General features: G+C 46.2%; 1 long non-coding RNA gene across 3 annotated transcripts in view; it reads left to right on the top strand.

The window, feature by feature from the left end:
• Positions 1–7,504: 7,504 nt before the first annotated feature.
• The window catches only part of LOC118907708 (uncharacterized), a 141,582-nt gene continuing 127,564 nt past the window's right edge, over positions 7,505–21,522 (top strand). For all 3 annotated transcript variants that reach the window (XR_008996973.1, XR_008996972.1, XR_008996971.1), the window contains exons 1-2: positions 7,505–7,790; positions 16,694–16,819. This is a non-coding gene — a long non-coding RNA (uncharacterized LOC118907708). The remainder of the gene's footprint in view (positions 7,791–16,693; positions 16,820–21,522) is intronic.

Raw genomic sequence — 21,522 nt, 5'->3', positions numbered from 1 at the left:
TGGATGTGTTCTCTCCTGCCTCTGACTCTTTATTTCTATGTGGAACTGGACCGTGAGCCCCATAGGAGCCTCCAGCAGAGCCCTTCCTCCTGGCTTCAACAGGAGCTTGTCCTTAGAGGGTGTGCAGCGTGTGTCAAAACACATCAGAAGCAAGGGATTTTGCCTTTTGACATTGCCCTGTGCATTTCAGCATTCAGAGGCTGACCTGCTCGGAGTCTGTGGTGGCTCTCCTAGGGACGTCCCCCTGAGATACTAGCTTCGGGCCTGGCACCGTGCATACACTTTGTGCACACCATCTTCATGGGGTTTTTCTCCTGACCCTCATAGTTGTTCTTCTCTTCCTCCCCCACCTCTCTATCCCTCCAGGTATTAGTTAGTTATTGCCATATAAAGGAGCAAACCAAAACCTAGTGGCTTCAGTGACAATTTATTATTTCTCAGGTTTCTCTGGGTTGACTGGGTTCAGCTGTGTGGTTCCACTCCGCATACTGTGACCGACGTCACTCATGTGGCTGCATTTCAGTGCCCAAGATGGGCGGTGGTCTAGTTTGAGCTTCTTTACGTGGCAGCTGGCTTCCTGAGGGAAAAGTAAAAGCTGCCAACTCTCTTAGAGCCTGCATGCTTTGTTCAAAACAAATCCCAGCTCCACCCAGATTCAAGGGGAGGGGAACTGTTGTCCACCTCTTGATAGGAACAGCAGCTGTGGGAGTAATAGTTGGTGACGGTAATTGCAGATGATCTCCCCTCCCCTCCCCTGCCTCCGGTCCAGCTTTATCATGCTAGAGCCTCCTAGTAGGGGCACTGCTCCTGTCTCTTCTTCACTATGTTCCTCAGCCAAAGGGATCACTTCAGGGTGTGGATCTGATCACGTGACCATCTCACTGTCCTTCTGTGGCTCCCATTGCCCATAGTCTTAAGTTCAAGTTCCTCAGCCTGACACGCATCTCCCAAAGTACACTTTAAGCCTCAGAGCTCCTTAATTTCTTCCTGCTTCAGCCTCACCACAGTACTGGCTGTCTGCCAGATGTGCCATGATTCTTCAAGCTCCCGTGTATGGCACAGGCTGTTCCTTCTGCCGAGCATGCCCTTCCCTGGCTGTCTGGTGCATTCCTCTTCATGCTCAGGCTCCTGCTCAAAGGCACCTCTGTCTCCAAGCTGGGGCAGTCAGTTCTTCCCGCAGCCTCCAGAGCTGTGTAGGTCTAGTTAGCCCAGACCAAACTAGAGCGCAGTTACCAAATTACTGCAGTTCTTCTCTTCTAAGGATTTCCACACACTCGTATCTCTGAATTCAGGTTGCGATTTCACCAGGCTTGACCTTGTCACAAGGACTGTTGGAGAGGTAACAGTTGTGACGCCCACCTATGGCAGGAGAGGATCATTATCCCTGGTGACTTGTCCAGACACCATCAACCCCTCCATGTTCATCACAAACACATTAGGGTCCATCAAGGGGGGAATATGTGTCTGGGTTCTTGTCTATAAATCTTCTGTGGACACCTTCTGGTAAGCCTGAGAAATTCCAGAACTGAAACTTGTGAAATAGGTATCAGTGCCTTGGAAGACAAGCCCAGAGATGGTAGTGGAGCCCTCTTTGAAAGAAGGCAGCATCATTTACACTCAGTGTCACAGGGGACGATGTTATATGAGATAGACATGGCCATAAACCATTCTAAGTAGAAAAGATTCTGAAGAGGTGGATTCTGAATGTGAAGAAGTTTTAGAAGTCATAAGCAATTAATTTTGCTTATAGTTTTCTTTTTATGTGTATGTCTGAGAGTGATATCTAATTTTCAAAAACATGTCTGATTAAGTTGAATAGAGCTCTTTTGATGAGAATAAAATAAAAATTCTGTGATAAAAAGCAGTTTCATTTGCAGCATTTTTCCTTTTCTTATTAGTACAAAAAATGGTGATGCATCCTAATAATCAATGCTATCATATATTAAAGGAGGTATGGTGATTATCCAGGCAAATGTCAGGATTCTCCCACTAAATTGAGCCTCTCCAGGGCAGGAACCATGCCATTCATCTTTATAGCCTCCAGATGAGTTATCCATAAATATTTGTCATGTGAATGAGTTTAATTCTATTTTTAGAGGAAGAGATGAGGAAGATGAAGCTCAGAGAGGTCTGAGGACTTGCCCAAGGTCACACTGCAGAAATGTAATTTGAACTTGAATCTGTTTGAACTTCAAGATTAGTACTTTTCCTACAACATGTATCAATTCAGTTATTTTCAGCTACAAGAAACAGAAGACCTAACCCAAAAAACTTTAAGCTAGATGTATAGTTTAATGCTCCCATAATAAGAAGCTTGGATGTAGGGCAATTTCACATTTGGTTATTTCTGCCATCCAGTATCCTCATCAGGGAATCAGTTTCTTTCTGTCTTTCTCCAGCTGTTTTCCCTCATCATCACAAGATGGCTGCAGCAGCTCCAGGCATCTCTCTTTAAGATCAAAGATCCCAGAAATCCTCGAGCAGGCTCCCCTTATGTCTCATTGGCTATAATTGCATCTATGCCCATTCCTTAATAGTCACTGGCCAGAGTAGAATGACCTAATTACCTCTTAGCCAATCAAAATATACTTGTGTGAGATTTTGGTCTGATATCAACAGAACAAAACAAAATAGATTTCTGTAAGCTGGAGTGGAGGGATGATGTCAGGTAGTCAACCCATCAACTTACAGAGAATGCCACACTGTGCTCAGACTTGCTATGCACCTAAGAGGGCTCACATCTTTGAGAAAGAACAGAAAATATTGCCACAGAGATCTTTAACAGTTTTTCTGCTTTCTGTATCCACAGAAGCCTGGTTCGGCTTGGCCAACATGACTGAGCTCCTGCCCCCTGAGCACACTGCCCAGGTAGAGAGGGAGGAAGGCGCTTCCTTCTCTTGGGCCCAAACATTCTAAGAGTGAAATCTTCACTTCCCCTCACTCTGCCCCACAGCCTTGAAGGTCACACATATGTCTCTAAACTTGCTTATCTTCCTGGCTTACCCACTCAACACACGAGGATTTTGCTTCCCTTTTCTGGATCATTTAACAGGTGATATAAGGTTCGGCTTCTTTAAGAGCGATTGGTTGGGGCTTGATGTGAATACTCTAACCATTTCAAGATTAAACTTCTCCTTCCACTTAATTCAGTTCAGAGAGGCAGCTTCATGCTTATTTTATTTCATGGGAAACTCAGTCTAGCATACAGAAGATTCCCTACAGCCTGTGTGACCACTTTGGAGCTTCCCAGGAGACAGTGTACTGTAGTGGTTAAAAGCCCAGTTTCTGGACTCAGACTTGAATTCAATTCCCAGTGCTGTCACTTGTGAGCTGTGTGACCTTGGCAAAATTGCTTCCGTTCTCTGATCCTTGGGTTCTACAACTGGGGCCAATGATAGTCTCCACCTCATAGCGTTGTTGTGAGGATTAAATGAGTCACCGTGAAGTGCCTGGCATATAGAAATGCCCTGTCAGGCCATTTCTCCTCAGTGCTACTAAAGGCAGACTTCTCAATTGGCTCAGCCAAGAAAGGGGGCTGCAGCTTTTCTAAGGTAGATCTCACTTTCCCTCCTTCTCTTCTTCCTCTTCTTATTTTTTTTCTTCATGAAATATTTACTGACTTCTATTATGAACGAGACACTGTGTTTGGAGTTAGGAATACACTACAGTGAAGAACAAGACAAATGTGGTCTCTGCCCTCCTGGGGCTTACAAGTTAAGAACTAGTGGGTAAGGGGTTCCACAAGGGAATGTAAGCACTATAAAAGGTAAGCAGGGAGCTTGTCTGTACCCAGGGTGGCTGAGTGATGGTTAGGGAAAGCCACTTAAGGGTGGTGATATTTAAGCTATTTCTAAAGGATTATACAAGTTATCAGAGAATTAGAACAGTGTTCTGGATAGAGGGAACAAGAACATGTGCAAAGTTCCAGAGGTGAAAGTGGGGCATGTTTAGACGAACTAAAAGAAATTCAGTATGGCTGTATGGGAGAGGTGCAAGACCCAGTCAGGCAGGAGTCTTTGTCCTATGCGGGAGTTCAATTGTTTTCTGAAATGATGGGTAGCTATTTAAAGGTTTTAAGTAGGAGCACAATCAGGTAAGCATTCAACAGCTTTATCCTGATTGATTCATGGACTGTGGATGAAGGGAGGGGAAGTGACAAGAGGAGGAAAGAAGTTAGGTAGCTGTTGTAGTCGTTCAGGTGAGAAATAATGGGTGTGTGACCTATGGGAGCAGCTGCGATGTCACCTGAATGCAGGTCAGTTATGGTCAGGGCAGTCAGCTTACTGGGAAGCTGGAATTGGAGACTACATAGCCACTTCCATTGCATCCTGTTCCTGGCCTGCAGTTTGCAGGCCCGCCTGAATTTTCAGGCCTGAGAAATCCTTGTAGGATTCCAGGACCATTCACTGGGCTAGGATCCCCCAGGTCTTCTTGTAGAGTGACAGGGTTCATGTGGCTTCCCAGAGGCCATATTCACCTGCAAGGTTGAACTAGGGTGACATGGTGCCAGGTAGTAATTCTGGTGTGTGTTTACCTTTGTTTGCCTGAGCTACATTCAGTGAGTGAAGAGACAGCTCAGCCTCCTTGAGCCTTACTTCCCTCGTCTGGAAAATGGGAGTAAGTTCCTACCACTTAGGATTACCACGAGGACCAACTGACGCAGTGCCTGTACAGTGCTGGCCCAGTGCTTGGTACCCAGCAGGGACCATTGTTCTTTCTGCTGGCACAATGGTCGCTGCTATAGCTGAGTTTGGGTGTGTCTTTGAATTGGGAGGGCTGGGATTAACACCTGCTTCCTTCAGTAACTGTATTGTAACAAACTGTTCTGGGAGCTTGTGATGGTCGAAGGATAGGCTGCACACCACAGCTCTTGGGGGAGGCGGACTGGCTTCGTAGGCAGAGCCCTCACCAGGGCTCAGGAGCCTGGGTTCTGGTATCAGGTCCATTACGTGACTTAGAGGAAATTCATTCCTTGTCCAGTTTTAGTTCCTTCATCCGAATAACAGAACAGATAACAGCTGCCTGGCTTTTTCAAGTATCTGCTGTATTTTTCTCTCTCCCTCTTCTGATGGGGACTAAGATTACACTGAGGCAGAGGCGGGTGAGCTGGTACCGGGCGCTGGGCGGCGGGTTTGGAGGGAAAGAGCAGCGAGGCCCTGCAGCTCTGTCTTGCTCTCCCTGCCTGTCCCCCTCAAGGCTCAGAGGACTGGCAACAGGTCACCCTGGGGTCCCTGCCACAGTGCTGTCTCTGCCGCTCTGGACTGCAGCCTGGAGGAACTGGAGTGTCTTTCTGGGTGTCCACTGCAAAAGGAGGGGGAAAAAGAGGCCCCAACACCATCTCATGTTCGGGTTCTGAGTATGTATAAAACGCAAATGCCCTGGCCTGGCCTCAGGCTTCAGAGCCCACTCTCACCCCCAGGCCACCTGCTCCCCCTCCCGGGCACCACACCAGTGTCCCACTCCACGGGCACCTCGGAGTGCCCTCCCCCTCCCCCTTCCCCCCTCCTCCCTCCAGGGCTTTGCTCAGGTTCTTCTTACTGCCTGGCTTGACCTTCCAGCTGCACCTACAGTCAACTGCTTCCTTCAAGCCCACCTCAGATGCCACCCTCTCTCAGAAGCCTCCCTTGAGTCACCCTGATAGCGGGCTGCGCCCCCCTTCTGCTCTGTGTCCACACACTGGGCAGTGACTATGGAGCATTACTGCAATCTTTGGTTCACCTGTTTTCATCTCCTGAGTGCAGAAATGGTGACGGGCTCATGTCTGTAATCCCCGGTGTGAGGCGTGGGTCCACATGGATGATGGTGCCAGGAGCGCAGGGCACGGCTCTGGTTGGGCCACGGCATCCCTTATCTGGATGCACCACCATGGCCCTGGGGCCTCTGCCCTGGGTCGCTGCTCTGAGCTGGATGATGGAAACCACCCCGCCTGCCCGTCAGGACTGCACTTGTCACTCTACTGCCAAGTGCTTGGGGAATTTTGTCCCCTTTGTCTTGTTTTGCTTTTTGAAAGGGGCTCTAAAGCAGCGGTGCTGGGCATCAGGGTGCTATAACTCCGGTTTTATGCCTCATAGCCCTTCTCTCGCCTCTGGTTGACTGGGAGGGGGCAGGTTAGAGAAACAGCCCCCCAGAAACATTCCTCCTCCTTGGTCCTCAGGCCCCTGTGGAGACAGACTCTCCCCCAGGGTGGATTGTCTCCCAGGACCCCACAGACCTTCCTCAGGATTTGACTTCTGCAGGGCGTCAGACTCCCAGGCATGCCTGCAAACACACTGTGTATGGCTATGTGCCAGGTGCCGACGATCTTTGAGTTCTTTTTCCAGAAGGTTCCTTAGCTGCTATGTAAATCAGTTGATCCAAAGGGGTGTGTGTGTGTGTAGGATCCCTGGATCACACACCAGGCTCTGCTCAGGATCTGCTGGGACATCCTGTCACTGCCGAGTGAAGGAGCACATGGTGCCTGCCCTGGCTTCTCAGGGATGCTGAGTGCAGAGCTGGTGTGAGAGCGTGGGGCTGGGGGATGCAGGGAATGTCACTGGTGTTAACCAACACCTTTAGGGCAGGATCTGTTTACATTCTTTCTGGCACTTGCTATCTGGGTAACCTTGGGCCAACTGCAGAACCACTCTGAGCCTTGGTTTCCTCTGGTGGAAAACAAATGAACAGAAAGTAGGGCACCTGCGGTATCTGTGCGGGGTGTGCGGTCACCCTGTTTACTTCCCAGAGTTCTAGGGAGAGAATGGGATTCTTTAGGGCAGAGCTTTCCTGGTGAAATGCAAGCCTGGCATGGAAAGGTCTGACTTTCGGACAAAACCAGGAATGTGGATCAGGAAGACAGAGGATGCCTTTGGGGGAAGAGGCCAAAGGAAGCTGGGGGAGGACAGCGCCGACTCATCTTAGATTGTTCTTCCAGCAGCTGAGTCCCAAGAACACTGAGCCTCAAGCAGAGGGAGGCGGGAGCGGAAACAGAAGGTGCAGTTTCTCCAGGAGAGGGTGGGAGAGCAGGGAATCCCCAGGCCTTCCCACGGCGTGGGTCCTCCTAGTGGCCTCTATGTTTCTTAGGCTGCTGGAGGAGACTCTTCCTGGCTCCCACCTCCAGGCCCCTCCCATTGGGTGGTCCTCAGCTGACCCTCTGTTCAGGCAGAGGGAACTGGGGTGTTAGCCATGAGCGGGGGAAGCTGGGTGGATTATTTTGGGGAGCTTGGTCTAACTCTGTTCATTGATCAAAACCAATTTTTCCTAATTTAGTCAGATGATTTCCTTAAGAACATTCGTGTTTCTACAAATGAGTACATTTGCATAATCTATTCCACTGCGACAGCCTCCGCCTCCCCACACCTGCCCCCCCCCCCCCCCCCCACTATCCACCTCTCTCCGCCTCCAGGAAGCCACACAGCTTCCGGCCTAATTTGATCAAGATGAGTAAAAGCAGAACCCTCTAGTTTCCTTCAACAGTTGATTCCATAATCACTATTGTAAAAGACCTGTCTTCCAGGTGGGCCTGCGATGTGAGTGGGTGTCTCTCTTTGCCGAGATGAAAGGGCTCAGCCAGCTACAGAATGCCTCCACCAGCATCAGGCTTCCAGTGAATCACATCAAAAGCCTCCCTGCCAGGGCTAGCGCCTTCCAGCTGGGGGCAGATGGGCTCATTCGAAGCAGGAAGAGTACGTTGTTTACATTAGGTGGTGCTGATTTACAAGCGAGGAGCTGCCATGTTCCCTAGCACTGCTCAGGAAAGCCCTCCACTTGCCCAGAATGGCTCCTTTGAAGGTGCACAGCGTCCAGAAAAGGAGGTCTGTGATGGCCCCACTCCCTCCCTGCTCTCCTTCCTCCTCTAATGAGGTGGTTACCAGTTGAGCAATATCTGGGGCTTGGATGGGGACTAGCAAGGGGACTGCAGGGAAAGGCCTTTGCATAATTGTGTCGATTAAGAGGTACAAGGCTGGAAACGTTGTCTTCCTTCAAGATCAAGTCCCTGGGCTTGTGGGAGCCTTGGTTTTCTGGGCCAGTTTGTTTGCGTTTGGCCTAATTGCTCAGGAAGAGCATTTTTCATAGAAGTTTCAGCCTAGATGATTTGGTGTAGTTCTGCATCCCAATCCCCAGACTCCCAGATGCGCTTCGGGAGAAGGCCATTGGTCTGGTGGGCTGTCGTGGGGAGCCTTGTCCTTGAGTCGGTATCTCAGAGTGGGACAATTTTGGTGTGCTGCTGGGGTGTGACTGGAGGGGCGAATTGGGTATTTTTCCTTAGGCCAGGACACACAAAATGATCCTCAGGCTCCTGGCTTCTAGGTTGTTCTCTAAAAGCCATGGCTCTTTGGGGCTCTGCAGAAAACAAGAGAGAGTAAGAACTCTGGCTCAAATCATATTTGTAGAGTTTTTAAATTTCATTTGTCTTATAGCAGCTGGTGCTCCTCAGATATCTGTATGTCCTCTCAAGTGACCCATTCTCCCTTGCACTTGGGTTTGAGGCCTGTGACTAGTTCTGACCAACAGACTTTGAGCAGAAGTGACATGTGTCATTGCTGGGCTAAGGCAGTCAAAGCTGCTACGCCCCCTCCATCTTTCTTTCTGCCTCTGAGAACTTGGAGCCAAACATTCCAGACAGAGGTGGCAGCCTGACCCACACCTGACTTTTTGTAAAAAATAAACCTTTACTGTGTTAGGTCTCTGAGAGTTCATAGTTTTCTTTCTGCAACCTAGTATAGTCTGTCCTAACACTGAATGCTTCAGGCATAGGGAAATGGCCATCACATATTTGCCCTGAGAGGCATTCTGGACGTGGCTGATGTAAGAAATGGAAAGCCCTTCCCTGAACCTGCCATTGTGCCTTTCACCTTTACCTTGGACATGTCTGTCCTGGTTCAACTTTACCCATGGCTTCCTCCTAAGCAGTTGGGAGGGTCCACCTGCTTGGATCATGTGCCCACCCCTCTGCCAATCACCAAGTCTAGTGGGTTTAAGGTATTTTAATTGGTCAGCCTGGGCTGAGGACATGGGACCATATGATTGACAGTCTCAACCAGAGAAATGGGACAGTTTTTGAAAAGATTCTAAGCAGTTAGAAATGTCTATTTGCAAACGCTCTTCCTTCGACCACTGTGAGCCAGAGAGCTGGAATGGCTCAGATACTTTAAGAACTTACTGCCAAGTTCCCAAGACAGCTCTCTGGTGGGTCCAAAGAAGGTATGTGTGTGTGTGTGGGTGAATGGACATGACCTAATTGACTCACCCTATCTGCTTGTGGCTAGAGGTGTGGAAGGAATGTTCACTGAAAAAGAATTTCACTTGCTTTGATGATTGATTGGTTTGGAAGTGGGGGACAGGAGCCCTGGAATTGAAAGCCTGGCTACGTGGCTATGGGTGCAGGGAATGGGGAAGGGTATGAGGCATTGTCCAGTGCCTTTGTGGAGGAAGATAGAGCTGTCCTGCCCAGCTGTACCACAGGAGAGGGACCTCATGACCTGTCACCTCTGCAGCAGGGCTGACCTCTCTTCATCCTGACTTCTGTTCACATCTCTTTGCACAAGGCCCACTGTGGTCTCCAGAATGGTGGGAGCATTGGCTCTGGGTCTCTGGACCTCTCATCTGCACTGCCCAGAGCTCTGGGTCATCCCAAAATCAGAGGAGGAGAAAATCTGATTGGCTCTCCTTGGGTCACATGTCCACCTGTGGCTAGTCAGCTAGGCATGTGGTGGTAGACACATGGCATTTCAGCCTGCCCCTTCTAGGGCTGTGTTTGGCCAGTTGTTTAAAATGGGACTTAGGAGAGGAGCCAATTTTTGTCATCATTGTGTACATGGAAATGCAGGTCTTTGGACTCCAAATCCTGGGCTCTGAAAAATGGAGTGAGAGAGAAAGGCAAGACCTGGGCTCTAAAAGATCTGGAGTGTGAGAGGCAAGCTTCTCAGTCCAGCCGTGCCCCATGGCAATACAAGCAGCCGTGTTTCCTAGTTCATGGAAACCTTCAGGACCCTGCAAAGGGCCACCACTGTACCCTCGAAGCAGGAGCGTTTGTGAAGTGATGCCCTTGTCTCCCCAGGATATTTCTGAGCAGACAGAGTTTAACTCTTCTTTCAATTTAGTGTGCTGATGGGCAGTGGTTACTCTGTCTAAAGTGTTACAGTAACCCTCCAGAGACCGGAGGCTGCCTTCATGGGCTACATATACTTTGCTTACCCTGCAGGCGTTGTAGTGATTGATGTGGATGACAGAGGCCTGGGCTGCTGGGCCTGGAGGCCCACAGGCTTTGCCGTTGTTGTGTGACCTTGACAAGGTCAGTTCTTTCTGAGCGTCAGTTTTCAGTTTTCTCATCTGTACAGAGGTGGGTCTAATGCCAACATCTCTGGACTGCTTGGTGTCTCTGATGATGGGAAGGCAGTATATGCAGTGGTCGAGAGTACCCACGTTGATGGCAGATGACCTGCATGGGGTTCCCTGGCTGTGTTGTGACTCCCCCATAGGCTGTGAGGTTCTGGAGGGCAGGGACGGGGCAGGCTCATCAAGTGGTATCCCCAGTGCCTGGGACCGGAGGCCCCATGCCTATTTGCTCCCTTGTCTCTGGTACCTGGTTCTGTCCTTGCTGGCTCTGGGAGCCTCTCTGTTGCCTTAGTGTCTTAGCTTCTTACCCTCAATTTGAACTCTGGAGATGGGTCTCATGTGGATAGGGGATTAGGCACTGGCCCTGCACCCCCAGATCTTTGTTTTTTTTGAAGGGACGGTGGGGGAGACCCTTGAATTGTTCGGACAGCTGGCATTTCCCCTTGACTCCTTCCCTGGTGGCCTGGAGCAGAGGCCTGGGGCTTGACACACCTTTAGGCTGTTACCTATCTCCTTGGCTGGCACATATCCCTTGTGCAACTGGAGAAAAAGCAGCGTTGGCCGGGTGAGGGAGAAACTGTGGTCCGACGTTTTGCACCATGAGGGTCTCTGCCCGGCTCAGGCAGGAGACACTAATGTTATTAAGTCAGTGTTTAAACCGGACAACATTCTTGACATTTGGGCCGAGATGCCTGAGCATGAAAAGCTCTCCCCTTCTGTTGTGCATCTCCACACAGTGACTCCAAACAGCAACACGACTTGACTTACAAGCCCGGGGCAGTTTGCTCATAACTCTAATAACCATCCAGAATTAGATCACTTCACATTCACCTGATTTCTTCCCTCATTCGTCTTCTAGTCAGGTCATTAGGAGCTCCCTGATTCTTCCCCAACCTCGGCCTTCTATTATTTATATATTATACATGTTTCTCAATAGAGTTCCTGGAAAATGGTGAAATAGCCACAGAAGATGGGCTTTCCCTGTGATGACAGCTTAGGAAACGGTCTTTTCTTTATCCACTGATCCATTTTAATCCATCAGGATTTTAAAACTTCCAACGAAAAATATTGCCAAAGGGCTTCTTGCCTGGGGTCCCAGGGAGCTTGGGACAGGTCAGGGGAATGAGCCAGTGGCCACAGCGTGGCAGAGGTGGGGAGGCAAAACGTTACCCACTCCCTTCTGTGGTCTTAAGCAGGGCTCTTGGACGCCACTAAGTTGATGTGGCCATACTGTGGCAAGAGATATTTTAATGTGCCCTTATAGCTGGTTTGACAGGTTGGAAACCACCATTTAAAGATGACATTTATCTTTATTGTTTGTCTGTTTTTCCTGGTGACAGAAGAAATACTTGTTCATTGGAAAAACTTCAAACCTTACAAAAATACATAATGTAGAAAGTGAACTTACCTTATAATCCTACCACCTCTAGAGGTGACAGTACTATGAGTTACACTCTAGATCTTTTTCCAATGCATACACAAACCTAAGTAAGGATATATATTTGTATACAATTATTTTGCCATTAAAAAATGTGTGCCACAGACATCCTCGATCCACACTCCATTTCTGATTTCTTAATTTTCCAAAACCCTTGGGGCTGAGGGATGGAGTGGGATTAAGAATTAGGCAAGGATGTCCATCACCCCCTGTACTGGTAATAAGAAAGATGAAATATTAATGGTTGATATTTTAGTCCATGACAAAATGTAATTTCATCCAGAAGCCAAGTCAGAAGTGCCTCATCTCCTGCTGGCCCCCATCTGCTGGGGGTGCCAACTTTATTCCATGTTTTTTCTCCTTATGGCCTCCTGTGGTTTCCAATCTTGAGGTCTACCAAATGTCACCTCTTCCAGAGCAGTCCCCAGGATTTCCCACTCCAGATCCCTCCCAGTCTGCTTCTGAAGTCAAAGTGGAAAAAGCAAGGCAACTCTGAAATTTAGCACAGCTCTAAAATGTCACAAGTTCCAGCTTTTTCTTTGAGATTTTGTCCTTTGCTATGGTCTGTATGTTTGTGTACCCCACAAATTCCTATGTTGACATCCTAACCCCCAGAGTGATGGTATCAGGAGGTGAAGAGGTCATGAGAGCAGGTCCCTCATGATGGGATTAGTGTCTTAAAAGAGAGGCTTGGGAGAGCTCTCTCACCCTTTCCACTGCCTGGAGATGAGAAGGTGCTGGCTCTGAACCAGAAAGAGGGCTCTTACCAGAACATAGCCATGCTGGTCCATGATCTTGGGCTTCTAGCCTCCAGAACAATGAGAAAATAAATTTCTGTTGTTTATAAACCACCCAGTCTGTGATCTTTTGTTATGGCAGCCTGAATGAACAAAGGCAGTCCTCTAAACAATGCGACAAACACTTCAGAGTCACATTTAAAAATAGTCTTCCTGATATGCAAAGTTAGATAAATGATATTTGGTCTTGTCTGCAAGGACCAGATGTTTCACCTCTAAGTTTTAGCCCATGCGTTGAGGTGTTAATTTAATGCATTCAATAAACAGGTGAGCTACTGTGCAGAGTATTTTCTCCAGAAGCAAAAACATACTAACCACAAAAAATAAGACAAATGATGTACAGATCAGTAAGTTTATGAAGTACAGTGTCTAATGATGGTGATGGCTGATTCTCTTCCAATAACTCATTGCTCCAATGAGAGACATTCCCTGTCAATTTTCTATGGCCTCAAACCACAAATAGGGAGTTCTGAATAGCAGAAAGAGCTTATCTCCACCTCTGCCATGTCTGAGCCTCAGTTTCCTCATTGGTGAGATGGGGAATACCTTCTGCTCTGCCACCTTTTCAGCATTCTTGTGGAAGTCAAATGAAGTAATTAAGGTCAAGGGGGTGTACAGCAGATATTTGTCTTTTGGGATTGCCTAGTACCCAAATACTCTCCCTATTTGGAGGGCAGCTGGGAGGAAAAGCTCCATCTACCATGAGAAAGGGCAGGGGGTCAGGTACCCACATGCATGGGTGTGGGGTCCATGCTCAGCCAATCAGATGCTCTTGCCCAGGCAGTGACTCTGGAGTGAGTGGTGCCCAGAAGCAGGGAACAGATCAGAATTCATCCTGGTGGCCATGGGGCCAGCAGGGGGAGGTGGCAGCGCCAGGAGTGGCTCTGGTATGTTCTACCCAGACTCCTGGCTTCCTGCCTTGATCCTGTTTTCTGCACTGGTGCTGTGAGCTGCCCGGCGGGCTTCCTTGGCTGCTTGAGTGACCTGAAATTGGCTTCAGTCATCTTCAGTAAGGAGCCCTGGCCTGTAGAGCCCTCTGTGAGAGGTGCACCTGTGAGGGGCCTCTTTGTGTGGGTTGTGGCACAGTGGGGGGGGGGGGTGGGTGAAAAATGCAAATACCTGGGTCCTGCCCCTGAGATTTGGATGCAGCCAGTCATGGGGGATTTGTTTTGGGTGGTTCTTCAAGCTAGAAGTCACAGTCTTGGTCCTGCCTCATCGTCTGTCCAGGGCACAAAGGCAACGTTTTTTTTTAGAAAATGTGCACACACAAATCCATTAGCTCCCTCAATTGCTCATCCCAGAATCCCTCCCAGCTAGTTAACCTGATATATGGAAACAGCTTTATGCACAGGGGTAGTCACTGCAGCACTGTGTGTAACTTAACAATATAGAAATAGGCTCAATTGCCCCAAACGACACTCACGGTTGCCTAAGTCATGGCTCTGCTACCTGAAAAAATATTATGCAACAGGAAAGGGCTGTTTGGGCAGAGGTTTTCAGTACCATGAGGATGTATTTATAAGTTAAACCTGCGTCACCAAAAAGCTATAAGAAAACCTACCTAAATATTTGTAATGCAGTGAAGTTTTTTCACAAAATGCAGCTTTCTCGTCTTTTCCGTCTTCCTCTGCATGATGCTCATCCATCAAAGTGGTGTGTCTATTTACAGAATTCCCATCAAAGTAATTATGGAGAAATGTTGACTGAGAGGATGGTGGCCATGCTAAGGCCTGCTCTGAGGCCTGAAATAGTCAGGGGCTAATTACTTCCACCTGGGTTTTCAGTTTCCTGTTGGAGTAACTGTGACCATCGATGAGCAGGTAAAGGCATAGTCCGAAGCGGAGGTGACGAGGCCAGGCTTGCCCTGAGCACAGAAAACGTCAGGCTGTATGACATGGTCTGGTTACTTTATGATTTCCCTATATGACTTTTTTTGGAGATGAAACAAATATTTGAAATAAACTGTGTTTTCCAGCTTGATATAATATAGATCAAGATACTAATAAAGAGATTCTTAGGTAAAATGTAATATCTTCATGAACAATGATGTATTTGCAGTCTTAACTCCTTTTTTAACAGTTGCCACAAATAGGTAGAAAGCATGCATGTGTTAGTTCATCCATTCATGCACCACTATCATATGTTTACTGAGAACAGAGCAGGGAACACCTTTCACCGGCTTGCACCATTTCCTAAGGGCAGAAGCTTCTGGTATTTCTTCGGGCTCAGCCTAACTCTTTGAGGCTTTTGGATTCTGGTCTTTGCGCAGGTATTCTAGCATTTTTTGGTCCGTTGAGAGGTTTTTATCCTGTTTTCCTGGTGCTGAGCTGAGAGGGGCAGTTTAGCTTGATTAGGTGACCCTCCCAGAAACCCTGGGCAGAGACCGCCTCATCTGCCCTCAGCCTTTGCGCGAGGAACGTTCTGTCAGCCACCCCCTCTCCTTCAGGTCTGAATATTAGGTAGTTTCTAAAGGATAGGAAGCCTGTTCTATTCCATTTCCGTTTTTTCCAGGTCAGCCTATTAAGCAGAGATGTTATAAAAAAAGAAGGAAGTGCTGCTATTTGCTACAACACGGATGGACCTTGAAGGTATTATGCTAAGTGAAATAAGTCAAAGACAAATACCACACAATCTCACTTCATGTGGAATGTAACGAAACAAAACAAAACCCCAAGAACTCATGGAAAAAGAGATCCGATTTGTGTTTACTAGAAGCGGAGCGTGGGGAATGGGAGAATTAGAGAAAAGATGGTCAAAGGTACAAACGTCTAGTTATACGATAAGTCAGTGCTGGGGGTGTCATTTACCACCGGATGACTATAGTCAACACTGCTGTGTGATACATTTAAAAGTTGTTAAGAGCATGGATCCTAAGGGTCTTCATCACAAGGAAAACAACGTTCCTTCTTTCTTCATTGTTCTGTATCTGTATGAGATGTTGGGGGCTCACTGAACTTATTGTGGGGACCATTTCATAGTAGGTGTTGTACATTAAGTCATTATGCGGTACTCACACTTACACAGTGCTGCATGTCAATGATATCTCAATAAAACTGGAAAAAATTTAAGTTAAACAATTTAAAAAAACCCCAGGGATATTACCCTGAGCCCAGGCCTGTGCTAGGGATTGAAGTGGATGTAAAAGGTGAGGAGCTCGAAGCATATTTGGAGGCAAGATACACACAGTAGCACACAGGGTTCTGGGTGAGCTTCCAACCCCGCCCCAGATGCTCTCTCCGCTCTTGGTTAGTGGCCATCCTTCCATCATTCTTTAGTTTGTTTTTTCAACACTGGGTGTTGGGCAGGCACTTTGCAAGCCCTAGTAGGCCAGGAATGAGGAAGACAGAGTCAGAAGCTCATGGTCCTGCAGGGGAAATTAGATGTGTGTGTGAATAACTGAGTAATCAAATGGAGACAATCGTGTTCTCTAAATTTCTGCTGATTCTACTTCTTTGCAGGCTCTTAAAATCTTTTCCTCCCCATTCCCACTGCCATTTCTTTTCTCTTTTTGATGATGAAATAATCTTCCTAACTCACCTTCCTGCCTCTGATCCAGTCCCTACATTCCCAGCAGATGGATGATGGATTTGTCTAAGATCTAGACGTCCTAGCTCCAAATCCTCCCGTCTCGAATTCCAAATCCAAATCCGTCCTAGTTCAGTTGTTTCCGGGTGTGACAACACAGTCCTTCAGTGGGTAGCTTCTGAGGGATTCTGCCCAGCTCACAGTGATCTTCCTGAACTGTCCTCATCCTGGGCTGCAAACCTCTGTGGCTATGTCTGTACCATGTGACCCACTCTCCTTCCCCATGGTTGTGTATCAGAATGGAAACCCGACCCAAATTAATCAAGTCAGATTCTTTCTCAGAATTTTTTCACCTCAAACCCGGAGATTCTAGTATAGGCTGGAATGCTCTCTAGAATAGAACAGATGGGAACTTGGGAGCCAGGGGTACCTATTTCCCCTGCTTTGTGAACTGAGAAGCAGATGTGCTGAGAAGAAGAGAAATGAGACACAGAATAACGTCTTTCTTGAGGGCTGGTGCTGTTTGCGCCCCGGCGTTCTGGGAAACAATCCTGCATCCTTTTAATGAATTCCCTTTTGCTGGCTAAGCTTAGCTTCTGTTGGTTTCTATTTCTTGCAGCTTAAGAATTCTAGCCATCCAGATCTCAAACAGCGAATCCTCAATGCAGGCAAGTTGAAGAGAAATCAGTCGCCTCAGCAAAGACATGGAGAGAGCTGTTCGGTGCGCATCAATCAGTGGAGTCAGGTGGGCAAGACTGGCAGCTTCCTGGCAGACCTTGAAATATTGCATGGGTAGTTTCGGCCTCTTGGGCACATCAAGTCTACTCCAAAATGAAATTGTCCAGATAATGTTAACAAAGCCATTAGGAACTAGTCTGTCCAGTTCTAAAGGCTGGTTGGCACCTGTGTATACATCTCCTGTGTTTACCTAGGTGGAACTTTCAGTCTTTTGGGAGCAGTCGTTAACTCTGCAGAGTATGTGGTCTTGATCTCGTTCCTGCAGGCATCCTGCTGTTCTGCAGATGCACTGTTTACCAGGTCAAATTTAATTGTTTTCTGTTTCTTTCCTTGTTAAAAAGCAACCCCCCGACCTCTGCCACCCATCTGCCGCCATCGTCCACCAACCTATCACAAAGAGAATGTTTTTTTTTTGATGTTCTTTCTGACTGGATTTTTAACAGACCTTTATGATTAAAATGAGCAGCCTTTGACTTCTGGGATTTACTCTCCTCCTGGGTTAATTTTAGCTAATCGGTGGCAAAATAAGTCTTCTAAAAATCACAGATCTTTTCACAGTCTTGGAAAAATAAATGGAAAAAAGAGGCCATATTTAAGTGGCCTTGCTATTTCTCTCACTTGGTTTGTACAGCCTTTAGCTTTTCCATTTTCATCCATACAAACCGTAACACAAAGGTCACAAAAATCCCTTGACTTATTTAAATGTGGTAATAGCATCATTGATGCAAGCATGGGGTTAACCCAAATGTTTCATAGTTTGGAGATTTTCAACTAATAAGAGGAATCAAGCACTGTATTTGGGGAAAGATTAGGGTCACTGGCCCTCATTTGAGTTGATTGGTCTCCTGAAATAAGATGCTAATTGTGAAATTGATAGGCGTATTTCCATTTGATTTTACCCCCAATAGTTTATGTTTATAATTAAAATAATAAAAATGGAAAATGTCCAGTTCAATCAGCATAATCTCCCATCTATTCTCAAGCAACATAACTGAAGTGAGATGCATCTGTGCATGTAAGTTGCAAATTCCTTTTTTCTTTGCCTCTGCTGGCTGGAGGGAAGGGGAGGAATAAATTGCTTATAGTCTAGATGCATTGATGTCTCCTCAGAAACTAGAAAAGACCAACCACAATGTTAGAATAAAAAGAAAACCCAAAAAATGACTCAGGCCACTTTTACATAAATAACAGAAGATTCTAGCTGTTTGCAATTAAGGTTATTACTTCATTCATTCATGCAAGCAACATACTCACCTGGGCACCTACTCTGTGCCAGGCACTGTGGTAGGCACTAGGGATCTAGAGGTATGAAAGCTGGGTCCCAGGTCTCATGAAGCCTATATTCTGGTAGGGAAGGGTTTTAGCCAGAGGAGTGGCATCATCTGATGTTTCTGATGGCTGATCACCTTGGTTGCCTCGTGGAAAATGCACTTGGAGGGAGCACAGTAGAAACAAGAAGACTAGTTAGGAGACTCTTGTAGTGGCCCAGGCAAGAGATGACAGTGGTTTAGACCTGGTGGTGACAGTGGTGAACCAAGAAATGATGGATTTAGCATATGTTTTGGAAGTTGAGTGGGAAGGACATGCTTATAGGTAAGACATGGCAGATGAAGAAAAGAGAGGAATAGTTAATTTTTTTCTTCAGCCGAATTTATGGAAGCACCATGCTGTAGGTGGGAAGACCGGGGGAGGGATCAGGAATTCTATTTTGGGGATCTTGGCTGAGAGATGCATCCAAGGTGATTGAAAGGTTGCTAGTGTATCTCGTTTCTGGAGGGGCTGTGGAACTCAGTCCTTGGCAAGGCCTTACCCCAATGAGGAGGGAAGCAGTCATCCTAGCTGTGGGGAGCACTAGAAAATGACTTGCATGACAATGTAAAATAGGAAAAAAATCTTGACTCTCCAGTACATTGGGCAGCAGCTGAAAAAGGAACTTAATAAAGATGAATGAAAGTTTCTAAACCCAAAGACAGAGGTGGGGAAGTGGGGAGGGAGACAGGGCTACTTTAAGTTATAAAAAGAAGGGTTTAGGAAAGAGTAACTCCCCAGGACCCAAATGTGAAGAGCACGGCAAAATGCACATATGTCCTTGGGCTGCCTCCATAGTGGAAAGAGTCCTGACTTGGGAATCAGGCAGATCTGGGTTCTAATCCAGATGCCATCACTTACAAGCTCTGTGTCTTTGTGCCAGTTATTGAACCTCTCTGCACACATACTATGAAAAATTTTGTCTCCCTGAAACAATGGAGTCATTAAGTAAAAACTAATTTGTTTCTGCATCTTGTTCTGGGCAAAGCTATATGAAGTTGCAGCTTGAAATGTTAGGTCAACTTGATAGAGTGTGTCCACATGAATTGAAATAACTGTAGCCAAAAGCAAAGACAGCTTTTAGGCATAGGTCTTAGCTTGCATGATGGGTTATTCAAGCTGTGATTTTTAAAATCTTGAGATGAGCTTTTGGACCTTTGAGGCTGTCTTCTGGTAGGGGGACCAGCAGGCCATTTCCCAAGAGTGTCCCAGTTGGTAAACTCGGGGATGTCCAGTAACCTTGACCACTTCTGTGATTAAGGGGAAATCAAAGGAAATGAAAGTGTGCTCCTAAGAATTAAAAGACTACAGCAAAGTCAACTAGCAAAAATAAGCATGTGGACAACATCAAACTAAAAAGCTTCTGCACACCAAAAGATCCCATCAACAAAACGAAAAGGCAACCTACAGAATGGGAGAAAATATTTGCAAATCATACATCTGATAGGGGTTATTATAAAAAAATAAAGAGCTCACATAACTTAAAAGAATCAAGAAAACAAAAAAGTCTGATTACAAGTGGGCAGAGGAACAGAAGAGACATTTTTCCAAAGAAGACATACAGATGGCCAACAAGTACATGATAAAGTGCTCAGCGTCAACTACTCATCGGGGAAATGCTCATCAAAGCCACTATGAGATGTCATCTTACACATGTTAGAATGGCTGTCATCAAAAAGACAAGAGATAGCAAGTGTTGGTGAGGATGTGGAGAAAAGGGGACACTTGTGTACTATTGGCGGGAATGTAAATTGGTACAGCCGCAATGGAAACCAGAATGGAGATTCCTTGAAATATTAAAAATAGAACTATCATATTATCCAGCAACCCCACTTCTAGGTACAAAGCCAAAGGAAATGAAAACAAGATATTGAAGAGATATCTGCCCACCCATGTTCATTGCAGCATTATTCACAATACACAAGCTATGGAAACACCATAAATGTCCATCGACAGATGAATATATATACAGAAGATGTGTTATGTGTGTGTGTGTGTGTGTGCATATACACACACAGTGGAATATCATTCAGCCACAAGAAAGAAGGAAATCCTGCCATTTGCAAAAACATGGATGGACCTTGAGAGCATTAGGTTATGTAAAATAAAAGAGAAAGACAAATACTGCATAGTCTTTCTTACACAGAATCTAAAAAAATAAAAGTCAACTCACAGAAACAGTGAGTAGAAAAGTGGTTGCCAAGGGTTAGGGGTGTGGGGGAGATAGGGAGAGGTTGGTAAAAGGGTACAAACTTTTAGCTATACAATGAAAAAGGTTTGAGGGTCTAATGTAAAACATGGTGACTATGGTTGATAACAGTAATTGTAGAATAGAAATTTGCTAAGAGAGCAGAACTTAAATATTCTCACTAAAAAAACCAAAAAAAGATAAATATGGGGCTGATGGATATGTTGACTAAATGGGAGGAATCCTTTCACAGTGCATCTGTATATCAAGTCACCACAATGTACACTTTAAATAGCTTACAATTTTATATGTCAGTTGTATCTCGATAAAGCTGAAAAAAAAAAAAAAGACCCTCACATTTCCAGAAGAGGTATACAGTGCTTTCCATGTCTACATTCTAGGAATGCGTTTAGCAAAGACTATTGATCATTCCTCCATCTCCATCAATTTCTCCATCCCATTAGGAATGGGAAGAAACTTTCTATTGTGGGAAATCTCTTAGGTTTCTGCCTGTGTGATGTTACAGCATCTCAGCTTAATCTCAAATCTAGTTTTTTGGTTCACATGATGCCAAATTACTCTTGATACCTTTTGACCACTGGATTTTATAGCTTGATGGTTTGTGTATGGACACAGAAGTCAGACATGTTTCCCTAAAAGGATATTATAGACCAGTCTTCTCAAACTTTACTGTGCATGTGAACCGCCTGGGCATCTTGCTAAAATGCAGATTCTGAGGCAGCAGGTCTAGGTAGGGTCTGAGGTTTTGCATTTCTAACTAACTCCCAGGTGATCTTGCTGGTCTGGAGATCACACTCATACTTGAGTAGAACCCAAGACTGTTTGTGGAACACAGTTGCTTGAGAAAGAAAAAAAGAGGGAGAGGGTCTATGGTCAAATAGGTTTGGGGAAAACTGTATACTGTAGTGCCATTTGTAAATTTAAAGTACATCTTATTCACATCTTAAAGGCCCTGAGAAGTCCTTTGGTTAAAAAGAAACTGCTTATTTTATTCAGTGTCAAACTCATTCGATCACGAAAGCTTTTTTCAAGGACAACCACTAACATTCAGTAGAGTTAGTGTTCTTTGTATCAAATTTTGGAAAATAATTTGAGGCACAGACTGCCCTGCAATCCTGTTGACTATAAACAGTAAGTAGGCAGTCACCCAGGAAAATGCCAGTGTGTGATAATTCAGAATGTGGGCTGTGTCA

The sequence above is a fragment of the Manis pentadactyla genome, chromosome 4, assembly GCF_030020395.1.
Source record: "Manis pentadactyla isolate mManPen7 chromosome 4, mManPen7.hap1, whole genome shotgun sequence".
NCBI classification, from domain to species: domain Eukaryota; kingdom Metazoa; phylum Chordata; class Mammalia; order Pholidota; family Manidae; genus Manis; species Manis pentadactyla.
This window is presented reverse-complemented; position numbering and strand designations above follow the sequence as displayed.